This window comes from Malaclemys terrapin, chromosome 6, assembly GCF_027887155.1.
Source record: "Malaclemys terrapin pileata isolate rMalTer1 chromosome 6, rMalTer1.hap1, whole genome shotgun sequence".
In the NCBI taxonomy this organism is placed as follows: domain Eukaryota; kingdom Metazoa; phylum Chordata; order Testudines; family Emydidae; genus Malaclemys; species Malaclemys terrapin.
Window position 1 is genome coordinate 109,750,308 of NC_071510.1, and position 18,297 is coordinate 109,768,604.

An 18,297-nucleotide genomic window follows, 5' to 3' on the forward strand; every position below is an offset into this window, starting at 1 on the left:
CAGGCCCTTTTTACATTTGAACATTTAAGCAGCTGAAAGGTTCATAGACATAAAATAATTTTAGGGCCCCCTAAAGCATGCCTTTAACGTTCATTAGATGCAAGATGGTCCCCTTTTCGCCTACTGTCATGCCCATTTCTTAGGATGGCATTATGCATCTTATAAATGGCTCACATGCTTGCCATTAACATAAGTGTACGGTGAGTGCCAAGCAACAAGTGATCTTGAGCATGTTATGTGTGCCATCTTATCTCTAGAAAATTTCTCCTCTGAATTAACAGTGTATACTGCCTAATTTTTATGTCACATTTTGACACACATTTCAAAAACTTGGGGTGAAATTCTGCCTCGTTGAATTCAGTGGAGTCTGGATTTCACCCTCATTGTCTAAGTAGTTCCTAATTCTCATGTTCCCGGGGAACACTGGTTTTAGAATTATGAAGCCCACATGGGGTATCAAAATCTAACAGAAAAGCATGAATTGCAAGCTGAAGAGATCAAGCTTGTGATAAGTTAAAACGTTGTAGTTGGAAATCATTCCTCATTAACTACCATCCCTGACATCACAACATGGTATTCCTAATTCAGCACATATCCTCTATTAGACACAACACTACAGACCCGAAAACAGCAGCTAATACAGATAAAGCTTTCTGGATCAGCTGTCATGCAGTCTCTGGCTATTTCTGTGGGCACACACTTCATATTCACTCTCCAAAATATACTGATCACATTTCATATGTACTGTAGCTCTAGTTGTTGTTTACAATAAGTTATTCCCCCTCTAGGGGCACCAAAACAGAACTGTGTGGAAATATTCACACTCAAAGCCTAAGCAGCAGTTTTGGGGTGTTCTGCTGATTTCACTAGAAATAAGGTTGCTCCATAGCAGAGGGCACTACATGAGACCTAAGGCTTATGGACCAATGGAAGATTTCTTCCCCCTTCCGTCCCCCACACCAGTGGTTCCCAAACTGGGATTTGCGAAATATTACAGGGGGAATTCCCTAATGGCAGACAGAGCTGTTCCTAGAGACCCTGGGCAGCACGGGGCCAGCAGCCCAGAGTCCCTGGACTTCCCAGAGCTAAGCAGATCAAAGCAAGCATATATATCACACTGAGGAGATTTAAACTTCAAGACTCCTTATAGCAGTGGGTCTCAAACTTTTTTACTGGCGACCCCTTTCACATTGCAAGCCTGAGTGCGACCCCCCCCCAGTAAATTAAACACCTTTTTAAATATATTTAACACCATTGTAAATGCTGGAGGCAAGTGGGGTTTGGGGTGGAGGTTGACAGCTTGTGACCCCCTCATGTAATGACCTCATGACCCCCTCAGGGGTCCCGACCCCCAGTTTGAGAACCCCTGCCTTATATTTTTTGCTGTTTTAAAATTAAATAGGCAGCTTGTATTGTTTTTAAAATTATTATGAAGAACAAGTTTAAGCTTTGTTGTAACGTGCGTTGTTTGCCTCGACTGCTCAAGATCTGAATGCTTGTGTAGGAGGAACTCTTTGAGTTGGCTTCTTAAATATCTTCATGCTGTTTCACATCTGATACTCCTTGATGAAACATAGAAGCCTTGTCTTATAACAGGCTTATTCAAAGTGATACAAGCTACGAAAGTGAGATCTTGGAAGTGTTGCCATTTTCATAATGTAATAAAAATACTGTAATGATAAATAATAATAGCGTGTAATAAGCATGTCATAAAACAAATTTTATATTTCCAAGATCACTGCTTTTATAATTTATACTCGGATACAGGAGAAAATCCCTGGAAATATTCATTTTTAGGAGGGGGTTCGTGAGACTTGACATTTTCGTGAAAGGGGTTCACGGGTGGTTAAAGTTTGGGAACCACTGTCCCACACACACTTCTGTTAGCCATGCATCACTAGATCCTAATATTTTGGATGGCTATTAGTGTCCCTTGATTTTATAATCAGCCAACAGCCTGCTCTGGGTTTCCTGGAATGGGGCTAGATAGTGGAGTGCACTGCTACTGTAATAATGTAGCCTCAATAAACAGAGAAAATGAATATATGGCTATTTGCTCATCTTAAATCCCAACCAGGGATGTTATTACAAGTTATATGCATATCTAGCATTTTGACTAATCCTTGTTACCGCCAAGAAAACACCTTAACCTGGATTACATGAGCAGTGGGGAAGAACATCAAAGTGAAAAATGAAGGGAACCTGTAGGATTCAGTCAGCGAGAAGTTACACTCCTGTTATGAAAACAGAACGTATCGAAATTTAACATGTCAGGTAATCAGTGACAGTGTTTTGAGCATTTACAAGATAATCTATATGGAGTGAGCAGTAATAAAATAGTAGAAAAGAGCTATTTGAACAATTTCCCAAATGAACTAGCGACTCCAGTACAGAAGGGATACACAAGGCCCTCTGTTTCACTTTAGCGCCACATAAGCTTGTAGGGCCAAATCCTGGTCATGCTGAAGTCATGTGGCAAACCTCCCATTGATTTCAATGAGACCAAGACTTGGTAATTAATGTGGGTCTTGAGGTAAAGCTTAAGTAATATATTAGGCCTTGTCTCTCTACGCTATGGTGAATTTTAACATTGAGGTAGTATATTAACTACAGTAGCTATTATTCAGTGCCTGAAGACATTCCTGTTTCTGTAAAAATCCTCTTCTTGGCTACAGCTACAGCCCTTAGCATAAATTATTTGGTACGTCATTGATCATATTTCTACTTCCCAGAATATTGTTGCATTTCTGAATACAGCTCCTAATAAGTCTGTAATTTTAAATCTCTAGTTGAAAATTAAAGCACATTATATCTTAAAAGAGAATTTAAAAAAAATAACCAAACTGTGAACTCCCTCAGGCAGGAATCATGATTAGTGACTGGCACATTGGGTAAACTATTGTAAATAAATACATAATAGCTAAGTGCTTAAATCTCGGCAGAGGGGGGACATATTGGAGGTTCTGACTGATTTTCATTTTTAATCTACAAGTTTAGAAAATAGCATTACGTAAATGATTTTTATGGTGGGCCATCCCAAAATCTTGACATCACATGTGGCTGTGAATGCTGTAGCAACTGCAGCTGTGTTGTCAAGGAAACAGCCTTGTGCTCAGCAGGCAAAACCAATGAGGATTAAGCATTGCTATATTCTAGCTAAGCTTCTGTGACCTTATCAGAGAGCAACAAGATCTGTCTGTTCTTTACTGTGCAGGTGTCCGTTTAGTAGGGAGGGAGATATGCACAGATATACTCTCACAATGTACCTAATTTAAATGTCAGACCTGGACTATTCAAACAATGACTTCATTTTCTAGTTAAATGGATTAAAGGGCTCAATTTTTGTAAGTAACTTTTCTTTTTTAAATGCTATTAGATTACCATTATGGAAAAAAACAGAGAGAAGTGAAACGTGCAGGACCCTGTACAATGGAATTTGTTTAGAACTTTGGTATGTAAGTGAAATGTTTTTCTGGGATAATTTTGTATATAAGACAACTCCGACAAGTAAGTATGTCATTGCACAAAATAATATTAATCTGATAGTTTGCATGGCAAGAAACAATGCTGATAGGCAGAACATGAAATGCAGTAGAGTTGATTATCACTGCTTTTTAGTATGGTACCCTTTTCATTCTTAAGAGTTAATTGGAACAGACACAATACTGAAGTAAGTTTGTCTAGCAACATATGTATATGTTCAATTCAGTATTTACAGATCTATATTTCTAGTAAGAAGAATTAAAATACAAGTGGAACCATGGGGAAAGGAGAAAAATGCTGAATGTTTTTTTTCTGCAAGGTGGCTGAGGTAGAAGAAGGGGAAAGTTTGGATAAAGTGCCACCAACACTTTAGTATTGCCTCACTTTCTCTTCACGGTGTTTTATTTTTGCTTCTAAGGCACAATAAAAAGCTCCTTTTTGGTTAAAGTTTCAGAATGCTGAACAACTGAATTTTGCTTTGTTGGAGTCTCTGTAGTTGATTATGGTTTCTTGTTGTGCTTTATTGGAAATCGCAATACTAAAGATTATTTAGGTTCTTTACATATTAAGCCCTAGGTGATATGTGTTAACATAGACTCATTCATACTAGCAGTTTTACCCATCTTATTTCAATCTCTCATTATTCTAAGATGCCTCTTCCCTCAGCAGGCATCAGTAACAAGTTATCTGTAGGTTTGCCAAGTGTACTTTTATTGGTTATGTGATCCGCTAACAATCCTATCTTTTTGATATTATCATGTGTCTGATATAGACGGTGGGAAAATGAACAAGCGATCCAGCCACATAACTGATTGTGGCAATAACATCTTGTGATTTCCCTTCTAGGTACTTTTCCCCCCTTCATTGAGTTTAAATTAAATTTGCAGTAGCCGAATTATCTTGCGTAATTCCTTTTTTTTATTTTATTTTATTTTTCAGATGGATTTCTGGCAAGTTTTGATGCTTCTGTTCTTGCATTTCATTTGTTGTCTCTTTGCAGTGACTACAATGCTTTTCTTTTGCCACCTTTTTCACATTTGACTGTCTTGTAAAAATAGCTTATTTGGTTACAGCAAGATTCTGATTATCATATATACCAGGGTTGGCCAAACTTACTGATCCTCTGAGCTGCATACAACAATCTTAAGACGTTCAAGAGCTGGGGCGCACCTGTCAGGGCTAGGGGGCTTCAGCCCTGCCCCTGCTGAAGCACCAAGACTCCCTTTCCCCACTGTACAGAAGCCCCTACCCCACCACTCCACTGCAAGGCAGTGGTCCTGAGCTCTCTCCCCACCCCTGTCTGGTAGGTGGAGAATGTGGGGAGTGGGGGCTCCATGAGCCAGATTTTAATGGTAAAAGAGCAGCATGTGGTTCACGAACCACAGTTTGGCCATCCCTGAAGTATACTGTACTGGACCAAAATGAGAGATCTCTACTATGCAGTGCTATTTTTGACAATTGCAGGAAATTTAAAATTGAAATTCTGGTTTCACAAATTGATTTCTAAGGCAGTTGCCATCATCATAGATAACATTTCAGATCAAACGCTTGGGGAAACAAACCAAAGGTGAAAGTGGTTGGGGGATTTTAGGCCACTCAAGTGACTAAGGAGCAGTGTCCCCAAAAGGACATCATTGTCCCTATTCTCTTTAAAATGTAGGGATGTTAAGCTTCAAGGGGTGAGAACCTATGTAATGCTGAACCTTTTAAGTCATTTGAGTATCGCAGCTGTTGAACTCCATAAATCTGTGGATTAAGTCCCTGAGAAAAGTCCAGTATGATCTGAATATACTTAGAAGCACAGACGCTCTGATATTCCAAATGAATGGGTCAAGAAATGTGATGTCCTTTCCTTATTTCCTTTAGCCAGTTTTATTTTCTATTTTTAATTTTTTCTTATTTTCAAATCACTCTCGTATCAGCCATGTGATTTATACAGAATTAAAAGAGGGGAGAGTAATGTAATTAATGCCAATCCACATGGGTTTATGGAAAAAAGATCCTGACAAAATAACTTGATATCTTTTTTTATGAGATTACAAGTTTGATTGGTAAAGGTAATAGTGCTGATGTAACATATGTAGACTTCTGTAAGGCTGTTATGGTACTGCATCACATTTTGATTTAAAAACAACTAGAACAATATAAAATTAACATGACACATTAAATGGATTAAAAGATGGCTCACTGATAGGTCTCAAAATGTAATTGTAAACAGAGAATCATCATGGAGCGGTTGTGTTTCCAGTGAGATTCCACAAGGATCAGTTCTTGGCTCTATTCTATTTAACTTTTTTATTGATGACCTGGAAGAATATGTAAAATCATCACTGATGGTTTTCAGATGACACACAAATTGGGGGAGTGGCAAATAGTGAAAAGGACAGGTCACTGATTCAGAAAGCTTGCGCCCAGCATACAGAGCTAACAATATGCATTTTAATATGTATTTAATATGTCTATATCGAGGAACAAAGAATGTACGTCATGCTTTACAGTACAGTGACTCAAAGAAATTTGGGGTTCATGGTGGAAACTCTGTTGACCTCCCATGTGATGCTGTAGCCAAAAGGCTAATGTGATCCTTGGATGCATGAACAGGTGAATTTTGAGTAGGAATTTTACCTCTGTATTTCGCCTGGTGCAAATACTGCTGGAATATTGTGTCCAGTTGTGGCATGCTCAGAAAAAGCCACAAGAATGACTGAAGAATTAGAAAACATACCTTTATAGTGCAGGACTCAAAGAGCTCACTCTATTTAGCTTAACACAGAGAATGTTAAGGGGTAACTTGCTTTACAGTTTACAAGGACCTACATGAGAAACAAATGGGCTCTTCAATCTAGCAGGGAAAGGTATAACATGATCCAATGGCTGAAAGATGAAGCTAACCAAATTCAGACTGAGAATAAGTTGTACATTTTTCACAGTGAGAGTAATTAACCATTGGAACAACTTACAAAGGGTTGTGATGGATTCTCCATCATTGCAATTTGTAAATGAAGCTTATATATTTTTCTAAAAAATATGCTGTAGGAATAATTCTGGGAAGTTCTATGGCCTGTATTATACAGGAGGTCCAACTAGATGGGCACCGTGGTCCCTTCTGGCCTTTAAATCTATGATTTCATCCTCTCTTGCTGCTATTAGTTCCCACCGCCTTTGGTTGTTTTAGAAGTAGTGCTACCAGCCAAGACAGCAGGATGGATTTTTCTACCCTTTTTTTTTTTTTTACTTTCCTCCTCATATCCTTCTCTCTCCCTACTTTTTTGTATACATATTTTTGTATCTGTATTTATATTCTCTGTATCCTTTTTGCTCCTTTTTCCTTTTTTTTTTCTTTTTAATCCAGCAGTTTTGTCTTTTTCTTTAAGTAGTCTTGATTCAATAAGCAACTTGATTTGGATTTTATTTTGAATGTGAAGCTCACTAGTATGTATGAGATTGCTCAAGCAATCTTTGAGAAGGGAGGTTAAATGGTATTTCTTCCTTTCCCATCTTTTCCCAAATAGCTTTTATGGCTATGGTTCACAATTATAAATGTCTTTAATCAAGGACACTTAATTTAGTGAGTCAAAATCAGAGTTGAGACTAATTAGGCCTGATCTCCCTACCTATATGCCAATGTAAATCAGGATAGTCAGTGGAAGTAAAGTGCTGTAAAAACAGTGCAAGTAGAATCAGAATTGGACCCAAATGAGTCTAAATGGGCCTGATTTCCCCCCCCACACACACACAGTTTTTCACCTTGTGTAAACATTTACACTCGTATAAAACGTTGCCAAATCAGAATGGTAGTATTTTGAATACAGTTTGAATAGGTGTTAATGACTATACGAGATGCAAGTCAATGAACAACCAGTGTATTGGTGTAACTTAAATGGTGAGAGGCCAGCATTTAAGAGAAGCCTGTAGCTTGAAAAGCAACTAGCAGGAGTGTACAAGAATGTGCAAGTTAAAGTAGGCTTCTACCTACTTATGGTTATGTCTTCTTCTATTCCTTCTCTCATAAATTACATCAATTTAGATTTCCTTATACTCACTTCCATGTATCATGTCTAGATAGAAGTGTGGAAAAAATCAGGATGGGGTGGGGGGTAATAAGTGCCTGTATAAGACAAAGCCCTGAATATCGTGACTGTTCCTATAAAATTGGGACATCTGGTCACCTTACTTCTATGTCAGTAAGTAGTTTATTAAGGGTCTCTAAGAAAAAGGGCATCTCACAACACATCACCTGAATTTGGCACCCATTTCAGTTCTATTTGCATAGACTCATAAGCAAAACTGTGCTCCAAATTTTTTGCTTTGCAAATTAACTTTAGAGTTGTATTTTAGTTTACCTGTTTTTCATAAGGGCATTGGTAACTAAACTTTTTGCTTTGTGAACCAGGATTGAGCTTTGTGACCAATAGACTCCACAGGTTTGTGTGTCTTCTCTAGCCACAAGACTTGGAATTTTTGGTGACTAGAACCCTATCAATCTTTATAGGCTGTCATTTATTTATATAGGACCATAAGTGCACATATTGTGATTTTCTTAAAATTATATAACAATGTGGTCACTAATCTATTTTATATGGAAGGCAGATACACAGTGATGTGCAGCAGTAGAAAACACTAAAAGTACCTTTAGCCAAAAGTCTCTGTTTTCTGCAAATTACACAAAACATTTCATTTTTCTGTCATGAAACACATGGATATTTAGTTTACTTTGAATTTTGAAAAGTGTATTTATATCTAAGTTTTTTATATTCTTTAGCATCCTCTTCTGTGCATATTTTATGCCTATTTGACCCTTTAATGTTGTTAATATTAATGTTTTTTTAAAAAAAACCACAGTATGGTGGTTTGAGTTTATTTTTAAAAAGGTGGAAAACAGTCTGTGCATATGTAGCTTTTTTGTATAATATAATTTGCAAATCTATCCTTGATTTACTCAATAATTTAAATATATTAGCTGTGAGACCAGAAGCTAAGCTTGCAATTACAAGGCTGTATCAAAATATTAGAGAGCCCAGCTCCTTCCTAAATTCAAATGGTTTTGCAGAAGCAGTAAGTAATCAAATGTTAAGCTTATTTTACTATAAAGCTTTCTGTGGCTTAGTTGGTAATTTAAACTATCACTCATCCTTCTGGAAACAGCTGCCTTTGAACTATTTGTTTATGAGCCTTATTCTTTCTTAAAATCAAATCAAACTATGACTTGCAGCTGCTGCTGCTACGTATGCAAGGTTCTTAGAGTAGACTGTGTGTCCGCGTCAACTTGGCTGAGAAGTTAAAGGGTTGCTTGTCTTTCTGGCAAAGAGAACAACCTGACCGACTGTAGCGGAAAAGTTCTTACCCAAACTCTCTACTCCCCAGTCATTACAGTCCTCTAAACCAGGGGTTCTCAATCTTTTTCTTTCTGAGGGCCCCCGACATGCTGTTAAACACTGCATGGCCCACCTGTGCCACTGCAACTGTTTTTCTTTCAGGGCTCACTGTCGCCTGTTTGCTACCTCCTAACGCCAGCCCTGCTGAAGCCAATAGGTTTCAGCATATCATGCATGACAATTAACATGCTCTTTGCTTAAAAAAAAAAACCAAAACAATGTGTCCAAATAGCATGAGGTAAAACAAATTTGTTTTTGTATGATCTGTAGCTTATTTTGGCAGACCCCCTGAAACCTGGGGTGGGGAGGGGTTGAGAACCACAGCTCTAAATAAAGCAGTAACAGAACATTCTGCTTGAGGCTCAGCCTCGGGCATGCTCAGCATTATGCTTTTCTGATCCCACCTGTAACACTGACAGACCTCAGTTGTCAGTGGGCGGGATCGAACCTGGGACCTTTGGAGTTTAGTGCATGAGCCAAAAGCCAGCTGGCTATTAGCTAAGGCTGTAGAGCAGACTCATTTTTCTCTCTCTTTAAGTGGTCTCAGTGCCACTAGATGGGACAGAACACCACACCCAGAAGGCATGTGGGTTACACATCTGCTTGTAAGGCATCACTTCAGTAGCTAGGCCCATTCCCCTCCCCTGTCACTGGCCGATCAGTTTTGTCCACCCCTTTTCTTCTTCCCCACCGCAGTTCTCTTTGCTCTATTTCTAATCAGTCACATCTGCCACCCTCTTCTCTGGCAATTCAGTAACTGCTGTGCCCTCTGGCTGTTCAGCCTCATAGACTTCAAGGTCAGAAGGGAACATCATGATCATTAGTCTGACCTCCTGCACATTGCAGGCCACAGAACCTCACCCACCCTTGAAATAGACCCCTAACCTCTGGTTGAGTTACTGAAGTCCTCAAATCATGGTTTAAAGATTTCAAGTTACAGAGAATTCACCATTTACACTAGTTTAAACCTGCAAGTGACTCGTGCCCCGTGCTGCAGAGGAAGCCCCCCCACACACACACCCAAAAAACACCAGTGCAGGATCTTTGCCAATCTGACTCAGCCTGCCTCCAGCCTCTGCAGTTCTGCTTGTCTAAAAGGCAAGAAACCTGACACTTGCCCAGATATAACTTTTTTCCCAGGCTTCTTGGCATTAGGACTTTTCCCATCCTGCCTTTGGCTGTAAATAGCAAGGGTGTTTATTTCAGGACTGAGATGATTTGGCACAGGAACACATGGAAGCTTGTCCAACACCTACCAGCTCAGTCCCTCGCTTTTATAAAATCTAATTTTCAAATATTTAAAGGTGGTGTTTAAAGGAACCTCATTACACCATGAAAAATTAACTGTCAGACATCATGCCCTTTTCTCAGAAAGCAGCTTGTTGATGAAAACACTCTCCATGTAACAGTGGTGGTTTTTTTTAAGCATGTACATACTCCATATTCGCATACTAAAAGGGTACCTACGTGGCATTTGTTGGACTATGGGCAGTTACTCGAGCTGTATATCATCCTAATTTTGGTAATTAATACAGTTATATTTTTTATTATTGTTTAAAGATCCCTGCATATAGATTGGATTTGAAGCTGATATAAAACTTTCTTCTAAACCTTTGGGAGGTATAAACATATCCTGCTAAGGTACAGACATATCCTGCTAAGCGTTAATTTGGTTGACACTCTGGAAAGTGACCAGTGTTTTAAGGGTTTTAAATAAATAGCATTGTTCAGCTCACAGTCCATGAAAAATGACATGCTGTCAATGAAGAGAGCACTGATAGTTCAGGTCTTATTCTGACCTCACTTACACCAGTGTAACTCCAGTGACTTTAGCAGCATTCCTCCTAGTTTACATTGGTATAAGTGAGAGAAGACTCAGGTCCTGTAATCTAGGTCTCTAGAGAACCCAAAAGCCGTAGTGCTAGTAGCACATACAGAAATACAGAGAGCCCCTAACTTTAATTACACTGCTGGAAAAACTATGGTACTGTACTCTATTTAAGACTGAACTTAGGGCTGTAGCATCCATGTTCTGTGCATAATTTGCAGTGGCAGATTACTGCATGGGTGATGGGGCCCATGCTCAGGAGCCCCCTGCAGGAGCACTAGAACTCCAGCCTTGCCCCCTGCCCCCATGAGCAACCACAGTCTGCCTCTTTGTGACAGTGCTCAGCCATGCTCTGGCACTGGCACCTCAGCCGGGCACAGGCTGCTCATGCAGGGGATGAGGACAAGCAGAATCAGGGCTGGGAGAAGCCTTTGCAAGGACTTTCCTAGCCCCTTCCCTGCTCAGGATGCTCTGTCAGGGGCTGAAGCTCCCTCCCTGTGCCCTACCTGAGCTGGACTTTGCGGCCTTCCCATCACAGCACAGGCAAATGATGACTCACAGCACAGCTCTGCTCTAGTGAGTGATTCTCAAACCCACCTCGCGGGGCCCTGTACTCACTCCTCGTCTCAGTGGCACGAATGCCTCAAACTCCCCAGGAGCTGGGAGTCATGCTAAGGTCTTCCCAGCCATGTAGCATCACCAGCAAGAATGATTCAGCAGGCCATGGCCTGATCTCTGTGCAGTCCCCACCCCAACTGTCCTGTGACCTTCAGGTCACACCCTCAGGTGACCCATGTGCAGCCACATCCCCCCCTCCCTCATCACCTTTGGGTCCTGCCCCCAGTTGAGCCCCACATAGCCCTCACTCTTGCCTTCATTAGATTGCCCACGTATAACTAAGAGCAGTTGGCCCACCTAATCATCCTGCTGCCAATGTGTGAGCCAGACTACCCTCTGGTTTCCTCTCCCATCACTGGGCTGAATCTGTGGGGCTAACTGGAGGTTTTGTGTCCCTGAGAGCTGGCAGCTCTGACTGTTATCTCCAAAGGGGGGCATTCTGTGCAGCACAAAGGGACTGTTATGCCAGAGGTACTTCTTGCTGCTAACTGCAACTGGTAATGGAGCTGACTCTGTCCCCTCTTGTCTGTGATGCCAAGCTTTTGGGAGCAGATGGCTATAGTAGCCCCATAACCTCTCTCAGCAGCTCTACATGGAGGTTCCTTTTAGTGTGAGGAGCCCCTTGGGTTTCAGCATTTTCAGACCGAGTGTTTTTGTAGGGTTGGGAGATTGGCTCCTGCGTAGAGGAAATGTCTAGCTTGCTATCGTAAGGTTTTGTCCTGCTGTCCATCACCGCGGTATCTGAGCGCCTTCCACATAAGATCAATAGCAATAAGGAAGTTCCTAGTGACAGGCAGTTTAAGTAGGGAGTTAGGTAACGGGAAGGCCTCATGAGTGGGGACATCAAAGCAGGCATTCCATAACTGATCAGTGGACTCCCTATACTTCATGAACCCATCCTGGCCCCCTGCATAGCAGCAAAGAGAGAGGGAGTACATATCCTGAGGGATTGGCCCACGGTTTGAGGGGGGCTGAAGAGATGTGAACTAATGATGTTGGGGGGAAAAGGCCCTGGTGAGGAGAGTCTGTACTGAAGGGGAAAATAAAGAAAATGCTCTAAAAATAATGGGTAGCAGGCCCAGAGTCACTTGTTCCTGGGGTGGGGCCTTGAGAGAGTCCAGGGGATCTGGTTTGATAGGGAACACTAATAATGCTATGTTTTAAAAAAATACCTGATTTGGGACCCACCTGTTGTCAGGCTCGGTAACTGCAAGAGTCCCTTATCACTACTCTCCTAGGATCCGTAATGTTCACTTGTTGTGTTGGCTTTTAAGAATGATTAGAGCTCTTTGGAGTAGGGACCATCCTTTATTCTGTGTTTGTGATGTCTGTGTATTCTCATGAAATGGAGCCCTGAACCACAGAGTTAACCCCCTCCAGAGCCAGAGAAGGAGAGATGCTGAGAATGTGGATCCCTTAAGAGCTGCCCAGGGAGCCTGGGCTGCTGTGGAGAGCCCCAGATCTACAATCTGACCTGGGTGGGGGGCCCAAAAGCAGCCCCCAGCCCATGTCTCTTTCCCCCAGGGCAGGTTGAAGGTTCAGGGCTCCCCACAGTAGCCCAGGCTCTCTGGGCAGCTCTTACCACAGCCTGGCTCCAGCTTCCGGCCAGGCAAGGGGGCGGGACCTTAGGTGGGAAGGGGAGGAGCCCAATGGCTAGGGGCATGGGGGTCCCAAATATTCTTTGTGTCCAGGGCCCCAATAAATCTTAATCCATCTCTGGCAATCTGCTAAATTTTGTTTCTGCTGATGGAGAAGATAATGAATGTGACATCTTGAAGAGCACCAGTAAATAGAGCTGTCTGTACCAAGTTAGTATTTGATAAGTATAGCTGTTTGTATTATAAATTCCACATCATTCTTGGTGGTTATGTAGTTTTATTGAGATGGCTGGGCAGTGTGTCTATAGACATTTCAATCTTTAATAAATTACACCTAAAATATAAGGACCAATTACTTATGACATCTGGTTACATTTTTTTTTCCAGATTCCACTATGACATCAGGTGCTGCTTCCCCCACATTTGTACAGAAAGAGAAAGGAAAGCAAAAGGGAGAAGATAATGATATGGTAGGACAGTTATCTGCCATGAAAGTATTTGCCATGTGTTTGTTAAAAGAAACATTTAAAAGGAATACCACATTTTTATTTGACAAAAAGTACAATTAAAATTTGTTTAAATAAAATGTTTTAATATATTGTACTTTTATCCATGGATCTCAAAATGCTTGTTATACAATTAATTAAGCCTACATCACCCTGTAAGGTTGTGTTCTTCTATCCTTTTTACAGATAAGTTTTGGTGCTTGATATTATTAAGGCCATTTTGACAAAGGTCCACTAATTTTGGGTCTCTCAGTTCCTGAGTGCCTAACTTGAGACATCTAGGACCTGATTTTTAAAGTAAAGGACATATGAAAGGGAAAGATGAAAACTCTGTAATCAGTATGGAGAGTTTCCTGCATTACTTTGCTGAAAGGAAAAGACAAAGAAATGAGGTGGGAAGAGGGAAAATCAGTGTATTTGTAGGAGTGAAGTTAGATGAAAACTAATCTCATACTTGAGTTCAGACTCCTAGCTGCAAATGATTATAAGTAGGGACAGTGGGTTCAGTGCAAGCCAAAGATGGCTTCAGAATTCACAGTTAGAAATATGAATCTTCACCTTTTTTGACACTCAAACTGCTATTTTTTTATCAAATGAGGTAGAAAAGCAAAATATAAGGATGCAGAATGATCTGAAGCAAAACAATGAGCATTTTAGTGCAAATATTTGCAACTCCACTTGATTTGCTGCCAACTAGACATCGAGCCATTGATCACTATCCATTGAGCCCGATGATCTAGACAGCTTTCTATCCACCTTATAGTTCATTCATCCAATCCATACTTTAACTTGCTGGCAAGAATACTGTGGCAGATCATATCAATAGCTTTGCTAAAGTCAAGATCTATCATGACTACCACTTTCCCCATATCCACAGAGCCAGTTATCTCATCATAGAAGGCAATCAGGTTAGTCAGGCATGACTTGACCGTGGTGAATCCATGTTGACTGTTCCAGATCACCTTCCTCTCCTCCAAGCGCTTCAAAATGGATTCCTTGAGGACCTACTCCTTTCCCCCCCATATTAGCTTCACAGGGGATCCTTCCCATTAGTTCCTTGAGGGAGTCAGAGTCTTCTTTCTGAAGTCCAGGGTCCATATTCTGCTGCTCTCCTTTCTTCCTTTTGTCAGGCTCCTGAACTTGACCATCTCATGGTCACTGCTGCCCAGGTTGCCACCCACTTCTACTTCCCCTACCAATTCTTCCCTGTTTGTGAGAAGCTGGTCAAGAGGAGCACAGTCCCTAGTTGGCCAATGCTCAAACCACTGAGCTTGAGCATTGGCCTGCTAAACCCAGGGTTGTAAGTTCAATCCTTGAGGGGGTCACTTGGGGATCTGGGGCAAAATCAGTCCCTAGTTGGTTGTTCCAGCACTTGGACCAGGAAGTTGTCCCCAACACTCTCCAAAAACGTCCTAGATTGTTTGTGCACTGCTGTATTGCTCTCTCAGCAGATGTCAGGGTTATTGAAGTCCCCCAGGAGAACCAGGGCCTGTGATCTGGAAACTTCTGTTTGTTGTCCGAAGAAAGCCTCGTCTACCTCATCTTCCTGGTCTGATGGTCTATAGAAGACTCCATGATGACCACACCCTTGTTGCTCTCACCTCTAAATTTAACCCAAAGACTCTCAACAGGCTATTCTCGGGTTTCATACTGGAGCTCTGAGTAATCACACTGCTCTCTTACATAAAGTGCAACTCCTCCACCTTTTCTCCCCCCGCCTGTCCTTCCTGAACAGTTTATACCCATCCATGACAGTGCTCCAGTCATGTAAGTTACCCCATCAAGTATCTGTTATTCCAATCACATCATAGTTCCTTGATTGTGCCAGGACTTCCAATTTTTCCTGCTTGTTTCCCAGGCTTCTTGCGTTTGTGTACAGGCACCTAAGCTAACTAGCCGATTGCCCTACTTTCTCAATATGAACCAGGAGACCTCCCCTGTTGCACCGTCCTCCTTCTGTTTCCTCCCGGTATCCCACTTCCCCACTTACCTCTGGGCTTAGATCACCATTCTCCAGTGAACATAGTTTAAAGCCCTCCTCACCAGGTTAGCAAGCCTGCCTGCAAAGATGTTCTTCCCTCTCTTTGTTAGGTGGATCCCATCTCTTCCTAGCAATCCTTCTTCCTGGAACAACATCTCATGGTCAAAAATCCAAGGCCATCTCTCCAACACCACCTGTGCAACCAGGCCTTTGCCTCCACAATTCGATGGTCCCTACATGGGCCTTTTCCTTGCACAGGGAGGATGGATGAGAACATGACTTGGGCCTCAAACTCCTTTATCCTTCTTCCCAGAGCCACATAGTCTGCAGTGACCTGATCAAGGTCATTCTTGGCAGTATCATTGGTGCCCATGTGGAGAAGTAGGAAGGGGTAGCCGTCCGAGGGCTTGATCAGTCTCGGCAGATACTCTGTCACATCCTGAATTCTAGCTCCAGGCAAGCAGCACACCTCTTGTGTCTCCCGCTCTGGACGGCAGATGGATGACTCTGTCCCCTCTTGGGAACGGTGGTCATGGAACCCCCATCTCTAAGACAATGCATCCCATGCCTTCCGGTCGATGGGGTCTCCTTCTGATCCCTTCCATCAGATAACTCTTCCAAACCATTCTCTACCACAGTACTTATGCAGAGAGCCTGAAAACGGTTTCTTATCTCTATCTGCATTGGGGGTACATGAGTTCTCCTCTTTCTTCTTCTGGAGGTCACATGCTGCCAATTTTCTTCCCTGTTCTGCACTGCCCTCTCTGATTCTTCAGCATGCTGTGCCTGCAGTACCAAATGCTGACTTCTAGCCAGAAAGTCTTCATTTTCTCGGATGAAACACTGTACCAACGGGGACACAAGAACAAATAGATATAAACTGGTCATCAGGAAGTTTAGACTTGAAATTAGATGAAGGTTTCTAACCATCAGAGGAGTGAAGTTCTGGAATAGCCTTCCAAGGGGAGCAGTGGAGGTAAAAGACATATCTAGCTTCAAGACTAAGCTTGATAAGTTTATGGAAGGGATGGTATGATTGGATAGCCTAATTTTGGCAAATAATTGATATTTGACTATTAGCAGTAAATATGCCCAATAGCCTGTGATGGGACACTAGATAGAGTGGGCTCTGAGTTACCACAGAGAATTCTTTCCTGGGTATCTGGCTGGTGAGTCTTGCCCACATGCTCAGAGTTTAGCTGATCGCCATATTTGGGATCAGGAAGGAATTTTCCTCCAGGGCAGATTGGCAGAGGCCCTGGGGATTTTTCGCTTTCCTCTGCAGCATGGGGCCTGGGTCACTTGCTGGAGGATTCTTGGCACCTTGAAGTCTTTAAACCACAAGATGAGGACTTCAGTAGCTCAGACATAGGCCAGGGGTTTGTTACAGGAGTGGGTGGGTAAGATTCTGTGGCCTGTGTTGTGCAGCAGGTCAGACTAGAAGATCATAATAGTCCCTTCTGACCTTAAAGTCTATGGGGCTCTAGTCCTTTAACCTTCTCCTGCAATATGGAGGCCAGCTTGCACTTTGTACAGACGAAGTTGCTTCTATCCTCTGGGAGAAAGACAAACATGGTACACCCTGTGCAGGTCACAACAGTTGATTGCTCACTATCCATAATGTCTTCCTTTTAAGAGCCTCTTCAGATGTTGTATTTACTGCTCTCACAAGGCTGAAAGGCAAAAAAATAAAGCTCTATGGGAACTCCCCCAAGGCAAACTCCCTCTGTTTGCCTGTCTTCTGTTCCCAGCTCACTTGGTAGGTAACTGGCTGCTTTTTTATAAGGCTACTGGCTCAAAGTCTCTCCAATCAACCACTGAAGTCCCACCTGGAACAAATCACTTCCAATTCACACTTTTCAAACAAACAACCACTCGGTCAAACAGTCCCTGCAACTAGCTCCAGTCAAATAAATGGTCACAGCAGACAGACACTTGGATATTCACCCCACCAGCTCACAAGACAGCTCCATGTGATGTCATGTGATGGTGATTTTAGGAAAGCAGTCAGTCATATTTTGTATTATATTATAAATTATTAACAGAACATGGATTACAAGGCTAAATTTCACTTATTATGAATCTGGAACAGATATACAATACGATTCCAAGATGCAAATTATGGCATATGACAGCTCTGGTGCCCTAGTACATGACTTTACTGGCTTTGCAATAGTAGCTAAATGCAAGATTTGTGGTCCATTAAAAGAAGCATAATCTCCCATCAATGTACAGCGATTTATTCATGTGACTCCCAGTAAAGTTGCAGACAGCTAAATATACTTTCATCACATTGATAGCAGAATAGACAGCACATCCCACAGGTACTTTTTGTTTGTTTGTTCTCCATATAAATATTTCTAGGTGCATCCTAGGCAAGCGGAAACCTGCAGAGAGAATACCAGAGTGTATGCTCTTCTGTTTTAAAAAAAAAAAAATGTTGCAGGCAGACTTGACTATTTTGAATATGAATCATTAAATGGAATGCCAATTAATTTATATATGCACCACCTTCATTTGTAAACACTATATCTGACTATGCGTGGAGTGCCCTCAGAGCTCCTGTTTAACTTTCCTTTTTTGTGGGCTATGGGAGACATTTTCTTACCTCTTTAAATCTAAACCAGTTTCAGACATTATCAAAATATATTTTAGATACACAACTGCAAGCAATGGATTGAAAACTTTTATAAAGTGGGTTATTGAATACAATTTTGAGACTCTTTTAAAAAAGTTAATGATTGGTATTGGTGTCCATAATTTGAATCAGCCCCTTGGAGGGCAACCTGCAAGGGCTTTCTGTCAGTATGATTTAACTTGCAGACTGCTGTATCCTGAAGACACTGCTGATGACAAACATGCTGATAGGTGCTGGAACTAAGGGTGCTGCTACACCCTCTGGCTTGAA

At 41.6% G+C, this 18,297-nt stretch overlaps 1 protein-coding gene across 4 annotated transcripts in view; it reads left to right on the forward strand.

Moving 5' to 3' along the window:
* PRLR (prolactin receptor) overlaps positions 1 to 18,297 on the forward strand; it is a 346,542-nt gene that overhangs the window by 92,434 nt on the left and 235,811 nt on the right. For 2 of the 4 annotated variants that reach the window (XM_054031490.1, XM_054031492.1), the window contains one exon: positions 13,290 to 13,372. The gene's annotated coding sequence lies outside the window, so the exon portion shown is untranslated. Of the gene's footprint in view, positions 1 to 3,207; positions 3,345 to 3,488; positions 3,508 to 13,289; positions 13,373 to 18,297 lie in introns of those variants that run through there. The other 2 variants (XM_054031491.1, XM_054031493.1) reach the window with 2 other exon arrangements.